The sequence below is a fragment of the Aotus nancymaae genome, unplaced genomic scaffold, assembly GCF_030222135.1.
Source record: "Aotus nancymaae isolate 86718 unplaced genomic scaffold, 86718_ANA_hifiasm-v0.15.2.pri h1tg000062l, whole genome shotgun sequence".
Classification (NCBI taxonomy): domain Eukaryota; kingdom Metazoa; phylum Chordata; class Mammalia; order Primates; family Aotidae; genus Aotus; species Aotus nancymaae.
In genome coordinates this window covers 10,563,044-10,588,745 of record NW_026988476.1, presented here as the reverse complement: position 1 = coordinate 10,588,745, position 25,702 = coordinate 10,563,044, and the positions used below count along the sequence as shown (strand labels likewise).

The 25,702-nt window shown below is 35.1% G+C and overlaps 1 long non-coding RNA gene across 2 annotated transcripts in view; it reads right to left on the bottom strand.

The window, feature by feature from the left end:
- The window catches only part of LOC105728785 (uncharacterized), a 504,990-nt gene that overhangs the window by 25,401 nt on the left and 453,887 nt on the right, over positions 1-25,702 (bottom strand). Inside the window, exon 8 of one of the 2 annotated variants that reach the window (XR_010338569.1) lies at positions 2,120-2,234. The exons of the other annotated variant lie outside the window; for it this stretch is intronic. This is a non-coding gene — a long non-coding RNA (uncharacterized LOC105728785). Of the gene's footprint in view, positions 1-2,119; positions 2,235-25,702 lie in introns of those variants that run through there. 2 annotated transcript variants of the gene reach the window in all.

Sequence of the window (25,702 nt, the reverse complement as noted above, 5' to 3'; positions counted from 1 at the left end):
ATGAAAAACCATTTCCATGTACATTCTTTTAAGCGTGAAGGTTTCTCCAAGATAAATACAGCTTTAGGTATGAAGGGTTTTCTAGAATGTATATCTGGGAGTACACTTTCTGGGCTTACTCTACACACATTCACAACATTATTGGGTATTTTGCCAATTGCTCCCTCGAGTTGTTGCCTCACATTACACTCCAGCACTCATAAAATTACCTGTGTCCTCATGTCCTCACCAACACGTGGTGATGTTGCTTTGATGGGTGTGACTCAGATTGATATACTGTTGTTTAATTTGTTGTTCTCTCATTAGTAGTAAAGGAATATTTTCATAATTATTTGCCTTTTGGATTTATTTCTCTGTAAATCATCATTTTATACTAGCTAATTTTGTATTTGTTGTCTTTTACTTTTTGTGAGGTCTTCCCCGTATTCTGAATATTAACTTTTTGCTCACTTTGAATACGTTACCCTATTATCTTACGCCTTGAATAGATTCTGATGATAAATTTGTTGTTATTCTTGTTTACGTTCCTCTGTTATGTGTGTCTTTTGCTCTGACTGGTTTTTGTTTGTTTGTGTTGTTATTTGAGAGCAAGCTCATCCTTAGGCTCTAGGTGATTTTAGTTCTCTTTTTATTACCACTTCTCAGCTACTTGTTTAGTTTTTGGAATTTCAGAAATAACAGTAAAACTATAGGCCTTTTGTAGCAATCCTGAATTAAATGAAGGCTATTTTGCTTATTTAGATAGCTAGATGGCTTTTGTGTTTATATTCACAAGTGAGATTAACTTTCATTATTCTTTTCTTCACTTTTTCTTACTTAATTTCTCTATTAAGTCTATTCTAGGCATATCAAAGGAGATGAGACACTGTAGAGATTAGATTATTTTCACAGAATGAGAGAAAAAACATTGTCCCTGATGTAATTTTGGTACAGATTTTAAATGCTTTATTGGCAATAGGTCTATTATAAATGTTTATTAATCCATAAAAAAATTATATTTTTATATAAAATTATCTATATAGTCTAATTTTTCTAAATATATTTAATAAACATTTTCATATTTTAATCCCTTTTGTAGTTACCTTTTATTTCTATTATATTTTTCCTTGATTCTATTTGAAAAATTTATTCCTTAACTAAGATTTTTAAACCGCTTCAGGATATAATAAAATATTTCTTTGATTTTTATTTCACTTAGTTTACTCATATTAATTATTCCCTTTCTCCTACTTGTTTATATTCTTTGTTCATTTATGAAGTATTTATATGGGGATACTTAGATTATTAAATTGTGATTTTTATTCCTCTTAATAACTTAAAGCTATAAGCTTTAGCTTTAAATATTGCTTTATGACATCACATATTACTTAATATGTAATGTTTCCTTTATTTTTTAGGATTAACTATATTGCTAATTATTATTTTAATTATATCTTTATCATACCATTATTTTACAGACTAGTTTCTTTTTTAAAATTTATGATATAAATGGATTTAGGTTGCATTTATGTTATTGATTTAGTATTTTATTACATTGTAAACTTTGCTTGTTACGAATGAAATGAATGGTATTTCATTATATTTTTAGTATACATTGAGATTCCTTGGTTACAAGACATGCATAATCCTTATGTGCTTGACCATTTATTTTTAATACATGGGAACAGGATACTGTATGTGTGTACTAGGTACAATTTCTTAAACTTATTTGTCAAATATTCTACACTTTTTCTAATATTTTTTCTGTTTAATTGATCTACAACAAATATATAAACATGTATACATATATTAATATTATTAAAATTTTTACAAATGTTTTGTTTTGATTCTCCATTTCATAAAAATATGAAGATATATTATCAAATAGGTTTAATTTATTGCATATTCTTATTGAATTTTCTATTTTATTATTATGAAGTTACTCTCTATTCTGATTATATATTGCTAGAAAACATATCCCCAAAACTTAGCAGCATAAAACAATAATTATTTGTATGGCTCACCAATATGCAGTTTTGAAAGATCTCTGTGGGAAAGACTTGTTTCTATCCCAGGCATCCTCAACTTAGGCTTAGTTGAAACTGAAGGATTTGCTTTTATGATGGCTCACTCACATGGTCAGCAGTCAGTAGGGTGGTCATCAGGCTGAGGGCTAAATGACTTGATTGCTCTTCATGTGAAGCTTCCCTTTGGCTTTGATTTCCTAACAGTGTGAGGACTGGATTCCAAAGAAACTGTATCAAGAAAAAGAGCACCAAGCAAAATCCATGTCACCTTTCCTAACCAGTGATGGAGCTTCCATTCTACCATATCCCGTTCATCAACGTAGGCACAAAGCTCTGCTGAGATTCAGTGGGCAGGAAAATAACTCTCATTGTCATTACCTAGAAGCTTAGCAAAGTTCTAAGAGAACATTTAAGAAGACACACATTCTTGCAGCCATTTTTGGAAAATACAATCCACTATACATTCTTTGTAGTAATGTGAACTTAGTTTTTGTTTTCTTTTGCCCCTACATCTAGATCGATATTCATATTAATTTACCTATATAAGTATTCATCATGTTCTGGTTTACCTAAGATATCATTTTTAAGTCCCTTAACTGCCAAGTATTTTGAAAAATCAAATCTATCTATCACATACAAGTATAGTCCAACTATAGTTTCTAATAATTTCCCATATATAAGCAAAATAGGAAATATTGAGTTTAGTTTTAGCCTACTGCAATAAAGCAAATATCACAATAAAATGAGTCACACAATTTTTTGGTTTCCCAGCACCAAAAAAGTTTTGTTTGTACTATACTGTAGTCTATTGTGTGTAGTAATATGTTTTTAAAACCATATGTATTAGTCTGTTTTCATGCTGCTGATAAAGAAATACCTGAGACTGGGCAATTTATAAAGAAAAAAAGGCTTAATTGACTTACAGTTCCACATGGCTTGGGAGGCCTCACAATCATGGTGGAAGGCAAAAGGCACATCTTACGTGGCAGCAGACGAGACAACTTGTGCAGGGAAACTCCCCCTTATAAAACCATCAGACCTCATGACACTTACTATCATGAGAACAGCATGGAAAAGACTTGTTTCCATGATTCAATTACCTCCCACCTGGTCCTTTCCACAATATATGGGAATTGTGAGAGCTACAGTTCAAGATGAGATTTGGGTGGGGACACAGCCAATCCATATCACTATGTATATACCTTAATTTAAAAAATACTTTATTGCTAAATAAAGTGCTTACAATCATCTAAGCCTTCACCAACTCATAATCTTTTTGCTGTTAAAAGGTCTTGTGTTGATGTTGATGGCTATTGACTTATCAGTCTAATGGTTGCTGAAGGTTAAGCAGGTTTTGCAAGTTTTTTTAAAAAAGACAATAATGAAGTTTGACACATTAATTGATTATTCCTTTCACAAAAGATTTTCTGTAGCATGCCATGCTGTTTGAGAGCATTTTTCCCATAGTAGAACTTCTTTCAAAATTGGAGTCAGTCCTCTCAAACCTTACTGCTGCTTTGTCAAATATATTCATGGAATTTAGTTGATAAATCCTTTGTTGTCATTTCAACAATGTTTACAGCATGCAAATCTGGAGTAGATTCCAGCTCAAGAAACCATTTTCTTTTCTCATCCAGAAGAGGCAAATCCTCACCCATTTAAGTTTTATCATGAGATTGCAGCAATTCAATCACATCTTCAGGCTTCACTTCTAATTCTAGTTCTCTTGCTATTTCTACCAAACCTATAGTGAGAAGTTCTGAACCCCTCAAAGTCATTCATGAGAGCTGGAATAAATCTCTTTCAAACTCCTGTTAATATTGATATTTTGACCTTTCCCTTTGAATCAAAAATGTTCTTAATGGCATCTAGAAAGGTGCGTCTTTTCTAGAAAATTTTCAATTGAATATGACTTCACCCATATTCATCAGGGGAATTACTATGGCACCTACAGCCTTATGAAATGTATTTCTAATATAATAAGACTCAAAAGTCAAATTTACTTCTTGATCCAGAATGGATGTTACATTAGCAGGCATAAAAACATTTATCTTCTTGGACATCTTTATCTAAGCTCTTGCATGATGAGGTACAGTGTTAACAAACCACATTATTTTGAAAATAATCTTTTTTTTTTTTTTGTCTCAGCAGTAGTCTCAACAGTGGGATTAAACTATTCACTAAACCATACTGTAAAGAGATAAGCTGTCATCCAGGCTTTGTTGTTTCATTTATAGAACATAGAGTAGATTTACTATAATTCTTAAGGACCTTAGAATTTTCAGAATGATTAATGAGCACTGACTTCAACTTAAAATCACTAGTTTCAATAACTCCTAACAACAGAGATAGGCTTCTTCGATGTTTTGAAGCAAAGGATTGGTTTCTCCTCTCTAGCTATGAAAATTCTAGATGGTATCTTCTTCCGAGGCTGTTTTGTCTACCTTGGTAATCTGTTGTTTAGTGTAGCTCTTCATCAATGATCTTAGATAGGTCTCTGTATCACTTGCTGAAGATTCTCCATTAGTACTTGCTGCTTCACCTTGCGTTTTTGTAATATGGAGATGACTTCTTTCCTTAAACCTCACGAACCAAACTCTGCTAGCTTCAAACTTGCCTTGTGCAGTTTCCTCATCTTTCTCGGCCTTCATAGAACTGAAGAGAGTTAAGGCTTTTCTCTGGATTAGGCTTTGTTTTAAGAGAAAGTTTTAGTGGTCTGGATAGATCATACCAGCCACAATTTTCTCAATTATTTTTATTGATGTGTTCACTGGAGTAGCACTTTAATTTTCTTCAAGACCTTTTCCTTTGCATTCACAACGCGGTTGTTTGGTGAAAGAGGCCTAGCTTTCAGCCTATCTCAGCTTTCAAATGCCTTCCTCATTCAGCTTAATCATTTCTAGCTTTTTTTTTTTTTTTTTGAGACGGAGTTTCGCTCTTGTTACTCAGGCTTGAGTGCAATGGCGCGATCTCGGCTCACCACAACCTCCGTCTCCTGGGTTCAGGCAATTCTCCTGCCTCAGCCTCCTGAGTAGCTGAGATTACAGGCACGCGCCACCATGCCCAGCTAATTTTTTGTATTTTTAGTAGAGATGGGGTTTCGCCATGTTGACCAGGATGGTCTCAATCTCTTGACCTCGTGATTTGATTTAAAGTGAGAAACTTGCGTTTCTGCCTTTTACTTGAACACTTACAGGCCATTGTGGGGTTATTAATTGGCCTAATTTCAGTATTGTTCTGTGTCAGGGAATGAGAGGGTCCAAGGAGAGGGAGAGAGACCAGGCAACAGATGCGTAGAAGGAACAGTCAGAACACACACGTTTATGGATTGAGTTTGCTGTCTTATATGAGCACTTGTTTATGGAGCCTCAAAACAAATACAATAATAACATCAATGATTACTGATTACAAATCACCACAACAGGTATACTAATACCAAAGTTGGAAATATTGGAACAATTACAAAAATGTGATAGACATTTTTTGTAGTGAGCATATGCTGTTGAAAAATGGCACCAATAGACTTGTTCAACTCAAGGTTGCCACAAACCTTTAATTTGTTAAAGTTGCAATGTCTGTGAAGTGTAATAAAGCAAAGTATGGACGTGCATTTATTCTTAGCTTATTTTTTGAAATTTATTATACTTTTTAAAAAAATGTATTTCTTCCTTTCAATTTTGGTTGCTCATGTTTTATTTCCTTCTCCTCTTTTACTATTTTGAATGTTATACACTCCATTAATTTGTCTTTATGAATCGCATTGAATTTTGAATTTGTACATTTGACATTAAAATTTTTAAGTATTGTAAACAATTTATAGAACTTCAAGTAAAATTATCATTGTGTCTTTTCAAAAAATTACTTTTATGTTACCTTGTTTTCCCATATTAATGTGAGTCACTATTTTCACTTTTTCCTCTTGTCGTTTGAGGTTTACTAATTTATTTGCTCACCTTTCCTGCTTCCACATCATTTCTTCCTTTTGCATTCAATTCTTTCTCTCTGAATAATAGTTTTCAGGGATGCTGTGTGAGTGGTAGCCTCACTCAGTCTTTATTGAATGGAAATATGTTTCTTTTACTCTTAAATGACAATTTAACTGAGTACAGGGGTCTAGGTTCACAACTATTTTATCTTTGCAGTTTTAGCATTTTGAATTTGTTATTCCTTTGTCTTCTGGACTGTATGTTTTTGTAGTTAGTATATTTGCAACTAGTTTATTTGTAAGTGGTATGTCCTTTATTAGGGCTGTTTTTCATTTCTGTACTCTATATTTCAGTAAAATTTTATAAGATGGTTTTATTTTTTACTTTTTCTGCTATAGATTTCCTCTGTTTTTTGACTATGAAAACACTTGTATTTTATTAACTCCAGAAAATTATCAGCCTCTTTATCAACATACACAACCTTTCATCAATTCTATTACCTTCCTCTGAGATGGTGTTTGGACCTTGCCAACATATCTTCCACATCTCTTAATTTCTCACTTACTTTTCACCTCTGTATTTCTCTAAGCTGCATCCTAGTAAATAATCTCATATCAGATTCTTTTATTAGCTGTATTTGATATGTTGCTTAATGACCCACTGAGTTTGCAACAATAATATTTTTTATAAATACTTTTTAGACATTCCATTCTACTTTTGTCCAGATCTGCATTTTTACATTTTTTTTACATGATTTTAATATATAAATTGCTTGAAAAATAATCATTGCTTCTGTATTTCTCTTGTAATCATGCTTACTCTTACTCATGGGAGATAATTTTCTAGTGTGTATCTCTAAATAAGTGGAGGAAAATCTTTGTAGCAGAGATGAAAACTGTGTAAAAAAATTAAGATAAATGGACACTATAAGGGCAACATATAAGAGGATTTACAGAAAAAAGTTCTAGAGAAAAATAGTAAAAATAAATACTGACATAATAGCTGATAATTTTTGGAATTATTCTCCTGGTGATTTAAGACAATGTATATACTGAAAATCTCAATCCTAACACATCTGAAATGTAGGCTATGGGTAAGAATTCTCATAGACAAGTATTCTCTATTCAAAATCTTCTGAAGTTGAAGGATTTTTTTGTGGGGGTGGTGGCTGGGGAATGTACTTCTTTCACTATCCATGTAGAACTTAATCTTTTGTGGCTTTAAGAAGGAATGTCATTTTCAGCTCCTCAAATACTTACCTCCCCCATGGCCTGAGATCCCTCTCCTGTTTCTTATGGATGCTTTAACAACACAATTCCCAGGTCAATGAGATGGAATTCAACCCCCTGAGGAAGCCACAGCATCACAATTTTGGCATTTTCTATATCAGCTTTTGATAATTTTTCATTTGTTCTCAAGAGACCAAATAGTCATTTAAAAGACAGCTTAGGCCGGGCGCGGTGGCTCAAGCCTGTAATCCCAGCACTTTGGGAGGCCGAGGCGGGTGGATCACGAGGTCAAGAGATCGAGACCATCCTGGTCAACATGGTGAAACCCCGTCTCTACTAATACAAAAAAATTAGCTGGGCATGGTGGCGCGTGCCTGTAATCCCAGCTACTCAGGAGGCTGAGGCAGGAGAATTACCTGAACCCAGGAGGCGGAGGTTGCGGTGAGCCGAGATCGCGCCATTGCACTCCAGCCTGGGTAACAAGAGCGAAACTCCGTCTCAAAAAAAAAAAAAAAAAAAAAAAAAAGAGACAGCTTATTTTTTCTAGTTTTTGAAAACTGCATGTTACAAACAGGTTTTCAGATATTTTTACCCACAACAATACACCAACCCTGTCTTAATCTATTTGGACTGCTGTGATTAAATGGACAATTTATATACTATGTAATTTATGCTCACAGTTCTGGAAGATAGAATTCCAAGATCAAGGCACTAGCAGATTCTCAGTGTCTGGTGGGGGCCCATTTCTTATAAATGCCACCTTCTATGTGACCTCACATGACAGAAGGACAAAGCAGCTCTCTAGGTGCTCTTTTACAAGGGCATTTATCTTATTCATGAGGGTGGATCACTCATTACCTAGTCACTCCCCAAGGCCCAACCTCTTCATATCAATGCACTGGGGATTAGATCTCAACATATGAATTTTGGAGTGACACAAACATTCAGATCATAGCAATCTGTCGATTTATTTCTTCCCTGCTCTCCTTTTTCCAACTGCCAATTATCATCTTCAGAGTGGTGCTGAAAACATTGTTATAAGGAAATCTGAGTAAACACATTCATAAGAAGTTATAGGATGACTTGCATTTTAACAGAAGATACTTATAAGCATAAAAACAGTTCATTTATTTGATATCATCTCCAGTTAAAAAACCAGCACCTGGAAAGTACTAGTGAAATATACCTAGCCTTTTAACAAATTATATTTAATCATTTTACAAAAGCATAACTTTTATTATTAGCACCACACTCCTAACATAAATATAGTAGTAATTCTTATCTAAAGTTTCAATTTCTGTAGTTTGAGTTACACACAGTCAATGACAGTACAGAAATATTATTAATAAATGAAACATTTCAGAAATAAATAATTTATCATTTTTTAATTGTGCAGTGTTCTTGGTAGTGTGATGAAATCTCACCCCATCCTGCTCCTCCTGAACAGGATATGAGTCATGCCTTTGTCCAAAGTATCCACGCCATATATGCCACCTGCATGTTAGTAACTTAGTGGCCACCTGGGTTATCAGATTTTAAAAACTAGTATATATAGGTTTTGGTTTTGGTATTATATACGGTTTAAGGCATCCACTGAGGATCTTAGAATGTGTCCCCAATAGGTAAGGGGGGACAAATACAGTCAAAAGTTCATGGTTGAGTCAGGAGAAACATTTATTATCATAATCTCCATGAATAGCTATCAGTTAAAAATCTCAAAAAAAAAAAAAAAACAACTCAACTCATACAGCATGGTACCCAATTTAGTTCAGTTCCCATACCATTTTAAATAACAAAACAAATCCTGTAACTATATATGATAATAAAATATGCAAATAAAGCCATTTTAATTTTTGTGTGGTTTTTGTTAGTCCTACAGTTTTTACATTAAAATTTATGTGACATTTGTCAAGAAGTAGTCACATGTGTCTCTGCCTCTTCTTTAGTAAATACTTAGAATATTGTGTTCTTTGCTAGTGTTTTGTAGAATGAAGGGGTCATGACATCCTATTACCATAGTAGTGAACTAAAAGTATAATGAGAAATTAATTTTTATCTTTGACTTCAGATGATGATAAAATAAAAAACTTGATAGCTTTTACACTGCATAAAGTCTTTTCTGAATAGCCCTTCTGAAAAGCAGTTTAAAGATTTTGACATGATTTAGTAAACAGAGCTTTTTGTCTGAAAATGTTTTCATACGTTCATGCAACCATTGTTATAAAATACTTGTTCTGTTGGAAATAAAATTTTGCCCTCATCCCAGGTTTATAGCCTAATTTTATTTCAAAAGCAATATTCTGTAATACTTCATTTAACAAGGGTTCTGGGAATAAAATTCATTTAAGGCAAAGTGACTTCTTCACTTCCTATTAAATGAGGTTATTGAAAGCAAAAGCTTTCGGTATGGTTAAAAATTTATATTTCCTTCCTTTGAATTAGGAGGCCCAGAGCAGTCAGAGTAACTTATTTTTTAAAGAATAATATTTCTCAATAAGGTAAGCGAAAAAGTTATTCATAAAATAATATTAATAGTGTGGTAACAATGATAATTATAGCATTGCTTGCCCTTCCGCAGCCTTTGTTAAAGAAATCACCCAGAATGGTAGTTTTTACCTGTCATATCATGACACATCTCTTGTGGCTTCCCATCTCCTTCATTGCCTGTAATCAAATTCAAGCCCTTCCTACCATTCACAAAGCTCTAGCTTATCTGGCCTCTATCTAACACTTTGGTTTCATCTCTTACCGTTCCCCTCCCATTGAGTTTCTTATTGTTCCTTGAATGTGCCAAGCACACTGCTTTCCTTGCAAATCTGCACACACTATTCCCTCTTCTAGAATGTTTTTCTCCTAGATTTCCTTATTGCAATCAAGTCTTCATTGAAATATCATCTAATCTAAGAGGATGAAATCAATCACCCCAACTTAAGTAGTACCTACATGTCACTCTGTATCACCTTATCCTGTAATATTTGTTTTCGTAACATTTATCACCATTGCTTTATTTACTAAGTGCTTACTATGTACCACATGCTGTTCTAATTGCTGAAAAGAAGCAGACAAAACTCTCTGTTCTCATAAAGCTTACATTTTAATTTAATATCAAATGATATGTTTACTCTTTATTGCCCATCTCCTGCCATAACCCTCACTTGGAAACTAAGTTCCATGCTAGCAGTGACTTTGTCACTGTGGTATCCCCAGAACCTATATCACTGCCTGGCAAAGTGTCATTTTTAAATAAACATTTATTGAATAAACTAATGAATACAAATAAAAAAACCAAAGAAAGTCATCCTATATAAAATTTTCAATATAAAAACAATTATATGCACTATCTCTTTCAAGTGATGCATGTGATGTTGATTACCTCATTTTGCAAATTAACATGAGGTTATTTAGAAAGCTTATGTGACATGCAGTCACATGCCTTGTACATTACATAGATAGGACTTGATCCAGTGACTTCTGAGTAAAAGTTTAGTTTTTTTCCACAGTAAAACATTACCTACCACAGCCTTACTATCAAGTCTTGATTACCTGATTTAACGGAGAGAGTAGACCAGTAAGAATTTTGACAACATGAGTGCAATAGGTACACTTATTCCATACTATCAGAGCCTTCACCCACCATGAAGGCTAAAAATAACATATGTTCCTTTTCCTACTGCACTTCCAACTTGGAGTAGACAATGTAACAGGAGGGGAAATCTACCTGATGTTTTTGAAGAAAAACTATTTATCTCAATAAAAAGAGAAAGGTATATAAGAAAGGCTGACGTTATCACACCCTTTGTCTTTGTCACCCGCCTCTCAACATGTCTCATCACCTGATTCTTCTTCTTGTTTCTGAATGTGTTTAGAATGGGATGGTTGGAGCTGTTGCAGCTGTATTACAACCAGGAGGAAAGACTTTGCTGATATACTAAGGATGGAAGATTAAAAAAAGATTTGAGGAATTTGGACCCCAAATTACCATCTTGATCTCTGTGCTATGTCTGGGATTACCTATCTCTTTAATGCTTACTATATAGATAAAAATAAACCTGTGTTATCTAAGTCAGTGTTGGTAACTTACTCTGTTGCTTTGTAGCTACAAATGATCTGATAGATTAAAAAGAAAAAGAACAAGTGTTAAATTAGCCAATTTATGATATCATAGCCTCTTTCTTTTCAAATTATCAAATAATCTCTCTTTGTTCTGTTCCCTCTCTGTTATCCTCCCCAAGGTGATGTACAGGGCTGTGGGAAATACTAGTATGTTCTTAAGGTCTCAGAAAAGGATAGAGTCCAATCTAGTCACAGCCTTCTGGCTTCTTTTTGGTCGCTGCTTCCAAGTGGCTAGCTAGGATCAGTTTCTGCTGAGAGAACAACTGTACTCTTCTGACCTTAGTGACACTGACATCAGTTCTCCCCACTAACTGTTCACCTCTTTGACATCTGGGAATGGTTTACTCTTCATTATATCAGCTCCAGGAGTCCCTATCTATTGGCTTAGTCTCATTTCATCTATTGCTGGTGCATCCTGAGATCTGACTGTGACTTCTACTCATACTCTATCCTGAATGATTTCCCCATGCTTTTGATCACAGAATCACATCTTGCTACACAGCACACAAAGGAACTATGATACTTTGTGTGTCTCACTGGAGCCACTGAAATGGAGGGTAGTCTCAGGGAAGTTAAATGAAGGCATTTAGCCTGGATGAACACACCACAGCACAGATTATATTCAAATGTACTTGTCCTAGCTTGTCATAGTTCATTCAGTTGCCAAAGTCCAAAACAGATAGTTGGAGAATTTAAGGTGCCTTCTTTCTTTGACCTTTCCCTCTAACTGTTATATACTCTTTCCTTCAGTAATATCAGTCTTACACAGTACAGACTACTGCAAAACTTCTCACCCTCCCTTCATATCCATTCATCAAAAAATTTACGAGAAACAAAAGGGGCAGATTTTCTGCTTAATATTTTTCACCCAAGACTTCCTTAACACATATCTTTCCTACTTCTACTCCCTCTCTGGTGTTGTGATGAAAGAATGGAATGGAGGAGTAACTAATGGGTGGGAGTAGTAAAAAGTTTAGCAATTTAACATTTTAAGACATTATTTTCTTTAGAAATAATTTTCTTATTTCTTAAGAAAATAATGCCTTGGTAAACCCAAACAACTGAAATTGATAAAAGCTAATCTAATCAGAAAGGGGATGTATTGAAAAGATGGTGGATGGCTCAAAAATCTAAATGGAATGTGTACTAGTTTGTCCCCATACTGCTATAAAGAACTACATAAGAATGGGTAATTTATAAAGAAAATAGGTTTAATTGACTCATAGTTCCATTGGCTGTACAGGAAGCAGAGCTGGGAAGCTCAGGAAGCTTAAAATCATGGCAGAAGGTGAAGGGGAAGCAAACATGTCTTACCATGGTAGAGCAAGAGAGAAACAGAATGAATGGGGGTATGCCACACACTTTTAAACCATCAGATCTCATGAGAACTCACTATCAAAAGAACCTCAAGGGAGAAATCCACCACCATGATGCAGTCACTTCCCATCAGGCACCCGCCTTCAATTCAATACGAGATTTATGTGGGGACACAAATTCAAACCATATTATTCTGCCCCTCTCAAATCTTGTGTTCTCTCACATTGCAAGATACAATTATCCCTTCTCAACAGTCCCCTAGCCCTAACGCATTTCAGCATCAATTCAAAAGTCTATAGTTCAATGTCTCATCTGGGACAAGGTTAGTCTCTTCTGCCTATGAGCCTGTAAAATCAAAAACAAGTTAGTTACTTTTGAGAAACAATGGGAGTACAGGCATTGTGTAAATGCTCCCATTTGAAATGGGAGAAATGGGCCAAAACAAAGGGGCTACAAGCCCCATTCAAGTCCAAAACCCAGCAGGGAAGTTATTAAATCTTAAAGCTAAAACAAACAAACAACAATAACAAAAAACACCTTTGACTCCATGTCTCACATCCAGAGCACACTCATGCAAGGGGTGGGTTCCCAAGGCCTTGACAGCTCCACCCCTGTGGCTCTGCACAGTACAACACCTGCAGCTACTTTCGTGGGCTGGCATTGAGTGCCTACTGCTTTTCTAGGTACATGGTTTAAGCTGTTGGTGGATCTACCATTCTAGGGTCTGGAGAATAGTGGCCCTCTTCTCACAGCTCCACTAGGCAGTGCCCCAGGGACTCTGTGTGGGGGCTCCAATCCCAAATTTCCCTTCTCTATGAGGCCTCTGCTCCTGCAGCAGACTTGCCTAGGCATCCAGGCCTTTCCATACATCCTCTGAAATCTAGGTGGAGGTTGCTAAGCTTTAAGTCTTGCCTTTGGCACACATGCAGACCCAACACCACATGGAAGCCACCAAGGCTTGGGCCTTGCACCCTCTGAAGCAATGGCCTGAGCTGTGCCTTGGTCCCTTTTAGCCATGGCTAAAGCTGAAGCAGCTGGGACACAGGGTGCCATGTCCTGAGGCTGCAAAGAACAGCAGGTCCCTGGGCACTACCCAGAAAACCATTTTTCCCTCCTAGGCCTCTAGGCCTGTGATGGGAGGGGCTACCACAAAGATCTCTGAAATGCCCTGGAGACATTTTCCCCATTTTCTTTGCTATAAACATTCAGCTCCTCCTTATTTGTGCAAATTTCAGCAGACTTAAATGCCCCTCCAGAAAACGGACTTTTCTTTTCTACTGCATAGTCAGGCTGCAAATTTTCCAAACTTTTATGTTTTTATTCCCCTTTAAATATAATTTCCAATTTCAGACCATCTCTTTGTGAGCATATATGACTGAACACTTTCAGTATAAGCTAGATCACATCCTGAGTGCTTTGTTGCTTAGAAATTTCTTCTGCCAGGTATCTTAAATCATTTCTCTCAAGTTCAAAGTTCCACAGATCCCTAGGGCAGGGACAAAAGGCCACTAATCTCTTTGCTAAAGCATAGCAAGAATGACCTTTACTCCAGTTCCCAATAAGTTCCTCATCTCCATCTGCGACCATCTCAGCTTGGACTTTGTCCGTATCACCATCTGCATTTTGGTCAAAACCATTCAACAAGTCCTTAGGAAGTTCCAAACTTTCTGCATCTTCCTGCCTTCTTCTGAGCCCTCTAAACTATTCCAACCTCTGCCCATTACCCAGTCCCAAAGTTGCTTCCACATTTTCAAGTATCTTTATAGCAGAGCCCAACTCTGAGTACCAATTTTCTGTATTAGTTTGTTCTCACCCTGCTATAAAGTACTATATGAGACTGGATAATTTATAAAGAAATGAGGTTTAATTGACTCACAGTTCTGCAGGCTTTACAGGAAGCATGGCTGGGAGGCCTCAGGAAACTTACAATTATGGCGGAAGGGGAAGGGGAAGCAAACACATCTTACCATGATGGAAGCAGGAGAAAGAGAGAGTGAACATGAAAGTGACACACACTTTTAAGCCATCAGATCTCATGAGAATTCACTCACTATCTCAAAACCCCTATGATCCAATTACCTCCTACCAGGCCTGTCTTCCAATTTGACATGAGATTTGGGCAGGGACACAAATCCAAACCATATCAGATGCTTTATAACTGGTCAAAAAACAAATGAATAATAATTCAGTGGACTAGGTAGTGGGAACCAATGTAAGTGTCTTCAAGGTATGATCAATTAATGTAGATGAGTAAGTTTCAACCTTCCTCAGTCTTTTCACATTAGCTTTGCTCAAAGTTCAAATTCCCAGCAAAGAAAGGCTGTTTGTTGCAGCTTGGGTCTCATGCCTATTCCTGAGCTGAAACAGCATGGACAATCCCTCTCACTAGATTTAATCAGAAAAAGGGTAATTTCCCACACAAAAATTCACAGTGCTGTTTTCAGAAAGCTAAACAGAGACTAGGCAGCAAAGCAACAGATGACAATTTTTTTACTTGAAGAGATTTGGATGAGAGAGACTTCACAATTTCTTTTTTTCCTTCACACATTTTCCATCCTTAATAATCCTTAACATAATGTTGCTGTCATTACCTCTAGGGCAGAAGTTACAGTTTCATCTCAATGAATACATATTAATAAGGATTGCTTTATCAGTAAAACATTTTATTTTCTTAATCGTTTTAGTTGATGCTTAGGGACCCCAGAAACTTTGGGGTCCAACAAAACAGCACAATTAAAAAACATATACAGGATGTAGACTCAGCTTTGGGAGCATCTCACCATCATCATTTTAAACTAAATGCATATTACTTATATTCCTTGTCGGTAAAGAAGCAGGAGCTTCCTAAGTTATATTACTAATAAAGAATTACAACAATAGACTTTAATAAGCTTGGATCAGTTACCTGTAGTTTTTGGCTCAGTCTCCCAATATGTAAAATTGGGGCAATAATAGTGTTTCTCTAGACAATCTTGTTTGAACCAGGAAAGAATAAGTAAGGTAATAAAAATAAAATGCTTTAGTGTACAAACTAAGTTCCTTGCCATCAATACTAAAAGGTTGTCTTAAATCAATGCTAGATATATGAAAGCTTTAATCAAGAAATAATACACTGGGTATGGCTTATGTAAAATACTTTATAAAATGTTTCTTTTCATAGTAAAACAATTTTTAGATCAATATTTTATTCATAACTCTCTCCAGGTTAACTTCGACATAGTCAACTGAATCACTAAAGTCAACTTCTTTCCAAAAGCAAGTAACATTTAATAAATTTGAGCAAAATATATTCTGAAAGGAAGGAAATTGAAAGCCAGAGACACAAAAATATATGACATATTAAAGATATGTATCTATATACTAACAGGAGAAAAAGAATCTTAACCTTGTTTTACAACCAAGCTTTAGTCAAATTTTAAAATAAAGATCAGAATAAGCTTTAATATTTTATTTCTAATTTTTATAAAAATGTGTTTTATATTATATACTTTAAAACTTCTTTAAAGGTTAACTGTATAATTTTATCTCAAAATTGAATTTCCCGTCTGAATTTCACAAAGAATCCAAAAAGATTTTTCTTTTTCTTCATACAAGTGTTTGGCAGAAGAAATTCCTACAATATTATGAACAGAGTTCTTAAATTACATTCCAAGCCAAAATAGATCTCTCTGGGGTATGTGATGTTCTAGGACCTCAGAAATTTACACTTTCAAGAAGTTCCACCTTATAGTATCCATTTTTCTGTCTGTTCCTAATGCCAATATACAACAAACAGGCAATTTATAATGCAGTAAACAGACACTCAGACTGGCTTTTTTTGCTGAGCAGTTTAAACAAGGCCACTAAAACAATGACACCCTGAAAATAACCTCTTTCATCTTGTGTATAAGCAATCGATATTAAGACACTAGAATTACTATAACACCAAGATAAGTAGTTTGCAAATATCTTGCTATGGAAACAAGAGCCTGGGCTAAATATATGGAAAATTAAATCTAGAGTATGAACAATGTATTATAAAAAAATGAAAACTATAAACATGTATATATTCCTATATGAGAAAAATGCAAAGTAATGCATGAAATAATGATTGTGATTAGGTCATGTGTCAAAAATTACTTGAACAAATAAATATTGAAGTAAATGCTTTGGCCAAAATTAAACAAACTGAGTTGCTTTTTTCCATTAATTTACCATTTTAAAATGATTTTTGAATGAATCTATTGGTTACATTTATGTGTCATATAAATACCATAAATCTAAAAACAAATCTCATTTTTATTTTTTCTAAAATAAATATGAGACTGATTTTATTAAAATTGTGATACTTCATTTCAATTTGGAAGGATGAAACATATTGTTGGCTATTTAAATATTTTCTAAAAATGTAATTTGTATTGTTTGCCCCTGCAATACAGCAAACTCAGCCAGTAAAAAGGAGTCTTAGCTTTAAACACAATCATATTTCAAAATGACAATATTCAGGACAAGATTTTGAATTCTTCTAAATTAAAATTATAGAAGTATACTACAATATATTTATAGATCTCTGAGTGTGATGTGAAAGGCTAGACAATAATGAATAGAATCACGTTCCTAAGGAGTACAAAAAAAATCCACATTTTAAATTAGAACTCTATCTGGAATTTGCATAAGCTGGTACAATTTACAAATATACTTTATTCTCAAAGAATGTAGAAGCTGATTTCCAGGAAGTAAAAACAGCATCAGTCTGTACCTTAGTAGAAATGTTTGTAAGTTTTTAGACGTAGATACTTTTATTAAACTAAATGTTATAACCTAGTAGCAATTTTTATGATCAATAAAATATAATAATAAAAATGATCTCAGAAGCTCTTATTTATTTAATATCAATTCTTTGCCAAAAATTGTGTTAGTCACTAATTACATGAATACAGTATTATAAGACTGTAACTTAGATAATCCTCATATTACTGATAGGACCTTGAAGCTTAGAGAAACTAATGTAATTTTTCCCTGTAGTAACCTACATTGTCCTAAAGACAGATTAGCATAGATAAGTACAGCAAATAAATGACTTTTTATTCCTTTGATAATAGATATATCAATTAGTTCTTGTCCAATTTTACTTAGCTATCTCAACCTCTAAGCCAGTCAATGACCTCAACTTTTTCCAGGACAGTTATTGTTAGGTAATTTAGAGGAAAAAGTGCAATTGACATATTATATTTTATGTTATTTACAGAGCAAGAAAAGTATGAGCCATACCATGGAAATGGAGGATAGTACAATGGCCAATTACATTTTCTTCTGTGGTTATTTTTTTCAAACTCTAAATTTACCAGTTTTAATTTATTTTAAATTTACATAATACTTTAAGTTTTAAATAGCATTTTAGTATGAGAACTAGAAAAATCTCCCACTGACAGATTTGAGAGAATTGGGAATTATCTATTTCACTCCTACATGACAACAATTATAAACACAGAGCGTACTTTATACTTATAGAGTTCTTCAAAATGTTTAATATGTTTTTGCAAGAAAAGGAATATTACTGGAAATAAAGTGAGACCTTCCACAATTGAAAAAAGGGTTAATTTATCAGAAGACGTAATAGTCATAAATGTGTATGTGCCCAATTACTAAGCTTTGAAACACATGGAATAAAATTGAGCAAAATGGGAAATCCAAAGTGATGTCTGAATATTTTAATCTATCTATCTTGAAAATTCATAGACTATTTGGGAAACAAATTAAGTAAGGATATATAGATATTAGCAACAGTTATTTACAACAGAACAGTTGTAAATGTAAGTAAACACTTATAGAAAAAGCAAATTCTAGTTTCTATTCTTTTAATAAACAAAGTAGTCATGGATTGCATTTAATGAGATTGCAGTATCAGCATGTAAATATTATTTTTAATGAATAAATTATTCTTTATCTTCTACATTTTAGAAATTATTTTTTATGAAGACAGTATTACTCAATGATGTTCTAGTCTCTCACTAAGGTGAACTGCACTCATTTACTGGTAGTAATTGTTTTAGATTTCTCATTGTAACATACAAACTACATTTATAGTTATTTGGTAGATACAGCTCGTTATTGTCAGTCTGTTCCCCCAATCAGATTCATATACGGCTCGTTATTGTCAGTCTGTTCCCCCAATCAGATTCATTTCAACCCTTGTTTTTTCTACTCTGTGTCTAAAGATAATGAACATTTCTTTTAAAACTTTCTGGGATGACAGCTTTGGGTTAATTATTAAAATATACAATTTTCTTATTTTCTCTGCATTTGTTAATTTGCTTATTTGCATTTTCATAGGAAAAAATTCTTGCATAATGAGTAAAGCAATAAAGAAAATCAATCTTAGGATAATTTGCATGTTAAAATTAACAGAAAAAAGGTCAATAACTCCCTGAAGATGGCCTCTTGATATATTGTATTTGTGTCTCACCTCCACTGAGGTACTGGGAGGGGATCAGTGGAAAGGAGGAGAAAAATGTTTCAGTATATTTTTTCCCATGCCTCCTTGTTTTGGGTTCCTCTATGACCACAGCCTCATTGGGACTGCCCTCCTTCATGGATCCAGCTCTCAAAGCTCCCATAATATCTTTTCCTCAAGGCTAGGAGTTACATTGACTTCCTACTCCTGTTGCTGGTCTTTGGGTATCATAGCTCAACATCTGCCCCACTATAGTATGTATTTTCTTCATGAAAGCTACAGTAATAGTTCTAAAATATATTTCATATTATATTCTGTGTCCTCTTAAACCATGACATAGTTCCCCAATTCTTTTAAAATAAAATGCCAACCTTTATGAAGCCTTAAAGACCTTTGTGATTTGTGCCTCCACTCCACCCCACTACTGTTAACTCGAAACTTCTGTCTCACTTTACTCTGACCACATAGTCCATCACTTTCTCAAATTCACCAGCCACAATCCCTCGGAAGGATCTTTGCAATGGCTGTACCCACTCTTTGTTCCACATGGTGAATTCTCTCACCCCTACTTTGCTCAAATGGCTGTTCCTTAATGAAATCTGACCTGAACATACAAGTTGCAATTGAAATCTGTCCTTCCCCATCCTCAGAATTCCCGTTTCCTTGTTTGATTCTTTCCATAGCATTTATCATCATTCAACACACTACATATGGTTCTTATTTTCAATGCTCATTATTAGCTACATTCCTCTCCCAAAATGAGAACTCTACATGAAACTATATTTTATGCTTTTCTCACTGATGAGTTTCATGATCATACCTGGTGCTCTAAAAATATTTGTTGAATATTTTTGCCTTTCAATTACTCTCATTCACAATACTTCTACCACCACAAAGACATTGAACTTCTGCAAGTTACCTCCCACTTTCTAAGCTCTTTTTTCTGTAACATTTTGTTGAATAGTATCTTGGCAGTACACCTTCTAAACTCTTGGATGATACATGTATCTCACACAAGATTAAAGCCTTTTCTGTGTCTAAAATTCTCAGTCCTTATAATGACATTAAGATCTCCGTCATTGCCTCACTAAATTTATTTATCAAATTTAAAAGTTATATAAAAGTCTATTGTCAATCCACTTTTCAAAAAAAAAAATTTGTATATTTTGGTCTAGATTCTTAAGGGACACACACACACACACACACACACACACACACTTATATACCCATTCATATTATCATGATCCACACAATGTAAGTTCTGTGTGACATTTGATGAGAAATTTCAAGCTGAAGTTGTACTTCTCTCTTAAGGTCAGAGAAATTTTTTGTGCTTTCTTCCTTTATCACTAATTTCCATTTACCTTATTTTTCTTCTTCCACTGCATTTCTTAAATCAGCAAATATGAGACTAAAAATAGTTCTCTTTAATAAGGTAGGTTTTTTAATATAATGGTTAAGAATGTGGCTCTACAGTCAGACTGAAATACTTGAAACATAGTCCCACCATATTCTAGCTATGCTGACTTCAGGCAAGTACCTCAAGCTTCCCGTCTTATTTTTCTCATTTGTAAAGTGTTAATAACTTAAAAACAGCACCTACTTACAGGGTAATTATGAAGACTTATTTATTAAATATAAGATGGTAGAAATGGTGCCATCTTAAATATTCAATAAACATTATTACTATTATTATCTTTGGCAGAGAAAAAATGGAAAATACAGTGTTCAAGAACAAAAAGAATAGATTTGATGTAAATATATCTAACAGAAAATTTAAAATTCAAAGCATATTTTGGGAAACAATTATTTTGAATTTACTCTAATTAAAGGAATAGAGGGTGTCGATAGATCCAGGAATATGAGACTGATGGTCAAAAGTAAGAAGTGGCAGTAAACTATAAAAATGCCATAGGCAAGTCCTATGAAATCTAAGAATACTCTGCTGAATGAATTCAACTCTTGTGCAATCCTACTGAAGCAGGAGGGCTGCAAACAAACCTCTCGAATACCGAACAGGGAAGGAAGTGGTAATTTTATTTGGTCAGGAGCTGCGGTGGCATAGATGCCTCAATAACTGAGCTCCCCGACAAAGAAAACCTTGGTCCTTTTAAAGGCTTACAGTCTGAGAGGTGCACATGTGAGAGCATGGGGGACATAACTAGTTAGGGGTCTGAGCAGTTGAGCAAGAACAATGTCTTCCAGGGAAAATTCCTTCCTACCAGGTCTGTGATCTATAGATAGATAGGGTTGTGCTTAGCTGTAGGAGGTTTAATTCTTTAGACCTGACTGGTGGCACCAACCCTTTTAACTTCTCCTTTTGAGATGTAATGTAGAAGGCTAAAGGGGAAATGGCCTTAGAAGCTCAGGAGGAGGGCAGGTCTCCATCCTCACTACTAAAAAATGTAGGTTTAAGGCATGCTGGGCTATGCTACTGGTTGATTCTTAACTTGAGGCTTCACTCAGAGTTTGCAAGTATCTTCCATAACTCAGTTTAACTCAATGAATCACAAAGCTGAAAGGAATGAACCAATTGTCATCAACTCTCTGATTTCTTTGAATATGTTGTGTTCTTTTTCTACATGGTTTTATTTGGGTGCTATATATAGTATTTCCTCTTATTCAAACTCTTTCCATATTACTATCATTTTTACTCATTATTCATATTTCAGCTCTCATTTTAAATATCACTTCCTCTGATAAGGCTTTCTGACCTTATTAGGAGTACTTTCAAATAACTGTTATTCACTCTCTTTGCAACTTGTACTTCCTTGATCAATTTATCATGCTTTACTGTAATTACTTAATTTTCCATTTCATTTGCTTAACTCTCATCTCCTGCAAAAACTGAACAGTGTCTATGATGCTAAGTGTTATGTCCCAAATAATTAGGATACTCCTTTACATAAAATTATAATAAATGCTCACTTAACATGTACAAATATTAAAAATATATTTAAAAATTGGATATATATCTACGATTCACTCTTACATATTTTGCTTTTATGAGTCATCAATTTCTTAATCTTGTGCTCTATTTAAAAAAAAATTTTGTCTTTTTAATACCCTATACTCCCTCCATTGTGCTTTTTAAACAAAAAATAATCATGTTTTTCTTTTACAATAATTTGTATTTTTTTTTATGACTGCTTTTAACCTATTCAATCAAATTAAATATCCTTTCCAATTTTATTAAGAATATAAGTCAAAGTTTTTAAGTTTTTATATTTCTTACAGGAACACTGTTTCTAACAGCCATGATTTTGTCTAATACAGAGATTATTCCCTTTGTGTCTCATGCTAATTTTTTTTAAATTATGTGAATTACATTCATATGATATTCATAAGATCTCACGTGGCCTTTCACCAGGAATCCACATTAACCTGAGTCCTGACTTGGCTGTCACACTATATCCCAAGAGGACTCAAACAGAAACATACACAGAAAGAAGTAAAGGAATCAAAATAGCATACTAATTATAACTTGACTTTTGGTCCAAAACCATTATGCAATACACTAATGATGTGAACGATCTGACAGGGAACATATGGAACACTCTTTTGCTTCATTTGCTATAGAATAGTACTCAAAGACAAAGCAAATAAATGACCTATTTCCCCTAAGTCATGCAAATATCAAAATTTAAAATTATGTTGAGATGTGCTGCACATAAGAAAATATATCTAGGGAGGAAGGGTAGAAAATAGTATTTATCTCTGATGTCTAGAACCTCCTACCCAGACATTCCTAAATTGTAGCTTTTGGCAAAGCTGTTATGTGAGAACAAGATGGGAAAGGAGGTGGCAGCAAGGCAGCAAAGGTACACAGAAAGGAGAAGGATAAGAAGGAGAAAAATAACAAAGAATGAGGTTCTCGGAGACAGCTAAGATGGCTGACTAGGTACAGCCAGGAAGACCTTCTCCCACCAAAAGAGAACAGACCAACAAGTAAACAGTCAAATGCCAAACAGTTCTTCAGAAAGAAAACATTTAGAGCGGCAAGAGGAAGGGAACAGACCCCAGGCTGAAAAGGGAGGAAGCTAAGAAACTAGTAAGGGGTTGCTGAGCATTAGGACTTTTTCTGGCTCCAGGTGCCTCCTAGGGAAAGGGTGAGTGAAATAGGCATTGGGTGGTCCACTTTCACAATGGAACTCTGGGATCCTACCTGGAGGAGACCCTGTGATCCCCATGGACATTTGAGTTGGCAGGGAAAACTACTCAGAGACTTAGCAGAGACAGAAATCTCACCTGCATAAAGCCCAGAAGGTTTTGTGTAAGAACAGCTGCACTGGAGCACAGCCATGAACATCCATCACCCAAGTACTGATATACTCCTCCACGCAGCTTTCACCTTAGTTAGCTAGCGGACATGGACAGAGCAAGGCTGTCTTGCCCATGGGACCGGAACAGTCTGATCTGAGCACCACTCTGTCTGTCAGCCTTTTCCAGGGTCCCTTCTTGGCCACAGCCACTTGCAGTTTAGCCTTAGCTTGCCAGCAGCCACTACCATAGCTCTTTCACTAGCAGATCCTGCCTACCCATCAGAGCACTTTTGCAGATGGACCCCACCATACAGCTTTTTTCCACTGCCCCACTGGAGTGCATATGTATGGAGGCCCAGCACTACCCCACCAGAGCCCTTATTAGTCCAGCCACCATCAGAGTGTGGTTACCAGTATACTGGGAATGCCTCACACTCTTAAGCGTAGCAAGTGCTTAACCAGGAGGAGGAAGAGAATGAAGACACAAGCCTGCTCTCACCTACATAGGGTTAGGGCACACAGCCCAGAAGAATTAAGCTGAGCCTTGGTCTCCTGAAACCATATAGAAACAAAGCCGATTGACTAAACCCATTGTATGCCACAGTCAAATCCTCAATGGCATAAAAACATATGAAAGCAAAGAGCCACATCAAAAAGACAGCAACTTCGGAGATTTAAAAGAACATCAGCACACAGAGATGAGAGACCCAGTGTAAGAACTTTGGCAACTCTAAAAGCCAGAGTGTCTTTACCTAAAAATGACCATACTAGCTACCCAGCAAAGGTTCTTAACTAGACTAAAATGGCTGAAATGACAGACATAGAATTCAGAATCTGGAAAGCAAAGAAGCTCATAGAGATACAAAAGAAGGTTCAAACCCAATCCAAGAAACACAGTAAAACAGACCAAGAGTTGAAAGATGACATAGCCATTTTTAAAAAGAACTAAACTGAACTTCTGGATATACAAAAATTTGCTAAAGGAATTTCAGAATGCAACTGGAAGCATTCATAACAGAGTAGACTATGCTGAAGAAAGTATCTCGGAGCTTGAATATTGTTCCTTTCAGTCAATGCAGACAGACAAAAATATAAAAGAATTTTAAAAAATAAACAAAACCTCTGAGAAATATGACATTATGTAAAGAGACCTAACCTATGATATATTTGCATTCCTGAAACAGAGAGAGAACAAGCAACTTAGAAAACATATTTGAGGATATTGCCCATGAGAAATTCCCAAACATGGCTAGAGAGATCAACATGCAAATTCAAGAAATTCAGAGGATCCCTGAAAGATACTATATTCCCAAGACACACAGTCATCATATTCTCCAAAGTCAACATATAAGAAAAAAATCTTAATGGCAACTAGAAAAAAAGGGAAGGTCATGTACAAAAGGAACTCCGTCAAGCTAACAGCAGGTCTTTCAGCAAAAATTCTACAGTCCAGAACAGATTCAGGGTCTATATTCAGGATCCTTACAGAAAAGAAATTCCACCCAACAATTTTATATCTCACCAACCTAAGCTTCATAAGCAAAGAAGAAATAAATTTCCTTTTTTAGACAAGCAAATGCTTAAAAAAAAAATTGTTACCCCTAAGCCTGCCTTACAAGAGGTCCTTAAGGGAATGCTAAATATGAAAACAAAAGACTTTACCAACCACCACAAAAACACACTTAAGTATACAGCCCACAGACACTATCAAGCAACTATATGATCAAGTTTACACAACAACCAGCTCACAACACAATAGCAGGATCAAATCCTCACATATCAGTATTAACCTTGAATGCAAAAGGGCTAAACGCCCTATTTAAAAGACCCAGAGTGGCAAGTTGGATAAAGAAGCAAAACTCAGCTGAATGCTGTCTTCAAGAGACCCAACTCACATGTAAAGACATTCACGGCTCAAAGTAAAGGAATGGAGAAAGATTTATTAAGAAAATGGAAAACAAAACAGAGCAAGAGTTGCCATTCTTATTTCAGACAAAACAGACTTTAAACCAACATTGATCAAAAAGGACAAAGAAGGGCATTACATAATGAGTAAGGGTTCAATTCAACAAGAAGACTTAATGCACCCAATATTAAAGTACCCACATTCATAAACCACATTCTTGGAGACCTACAGAGACTTAGATAACCACACAATAATGATATGGGAGGGGGACAGAGAAGTGCTAAGTAGAGAAGGGCGGGGCTCAACCCTCAGGCCTGTGCTACTTCACAGACCTAAATGAAAACAGGAATTTCTTTTTCCATTCCCAAAAAGTTGCCTTTGGTCCACCACACCTCAAATCCTGTGTTCATAAAAACCTAGGACTATAGCTGTCACACACACAAGTGACTGGCAGTTGAGAGGAACAGAAGAACATACCAGCAGACACCAGCAGACCAGCAATGGTGGAAC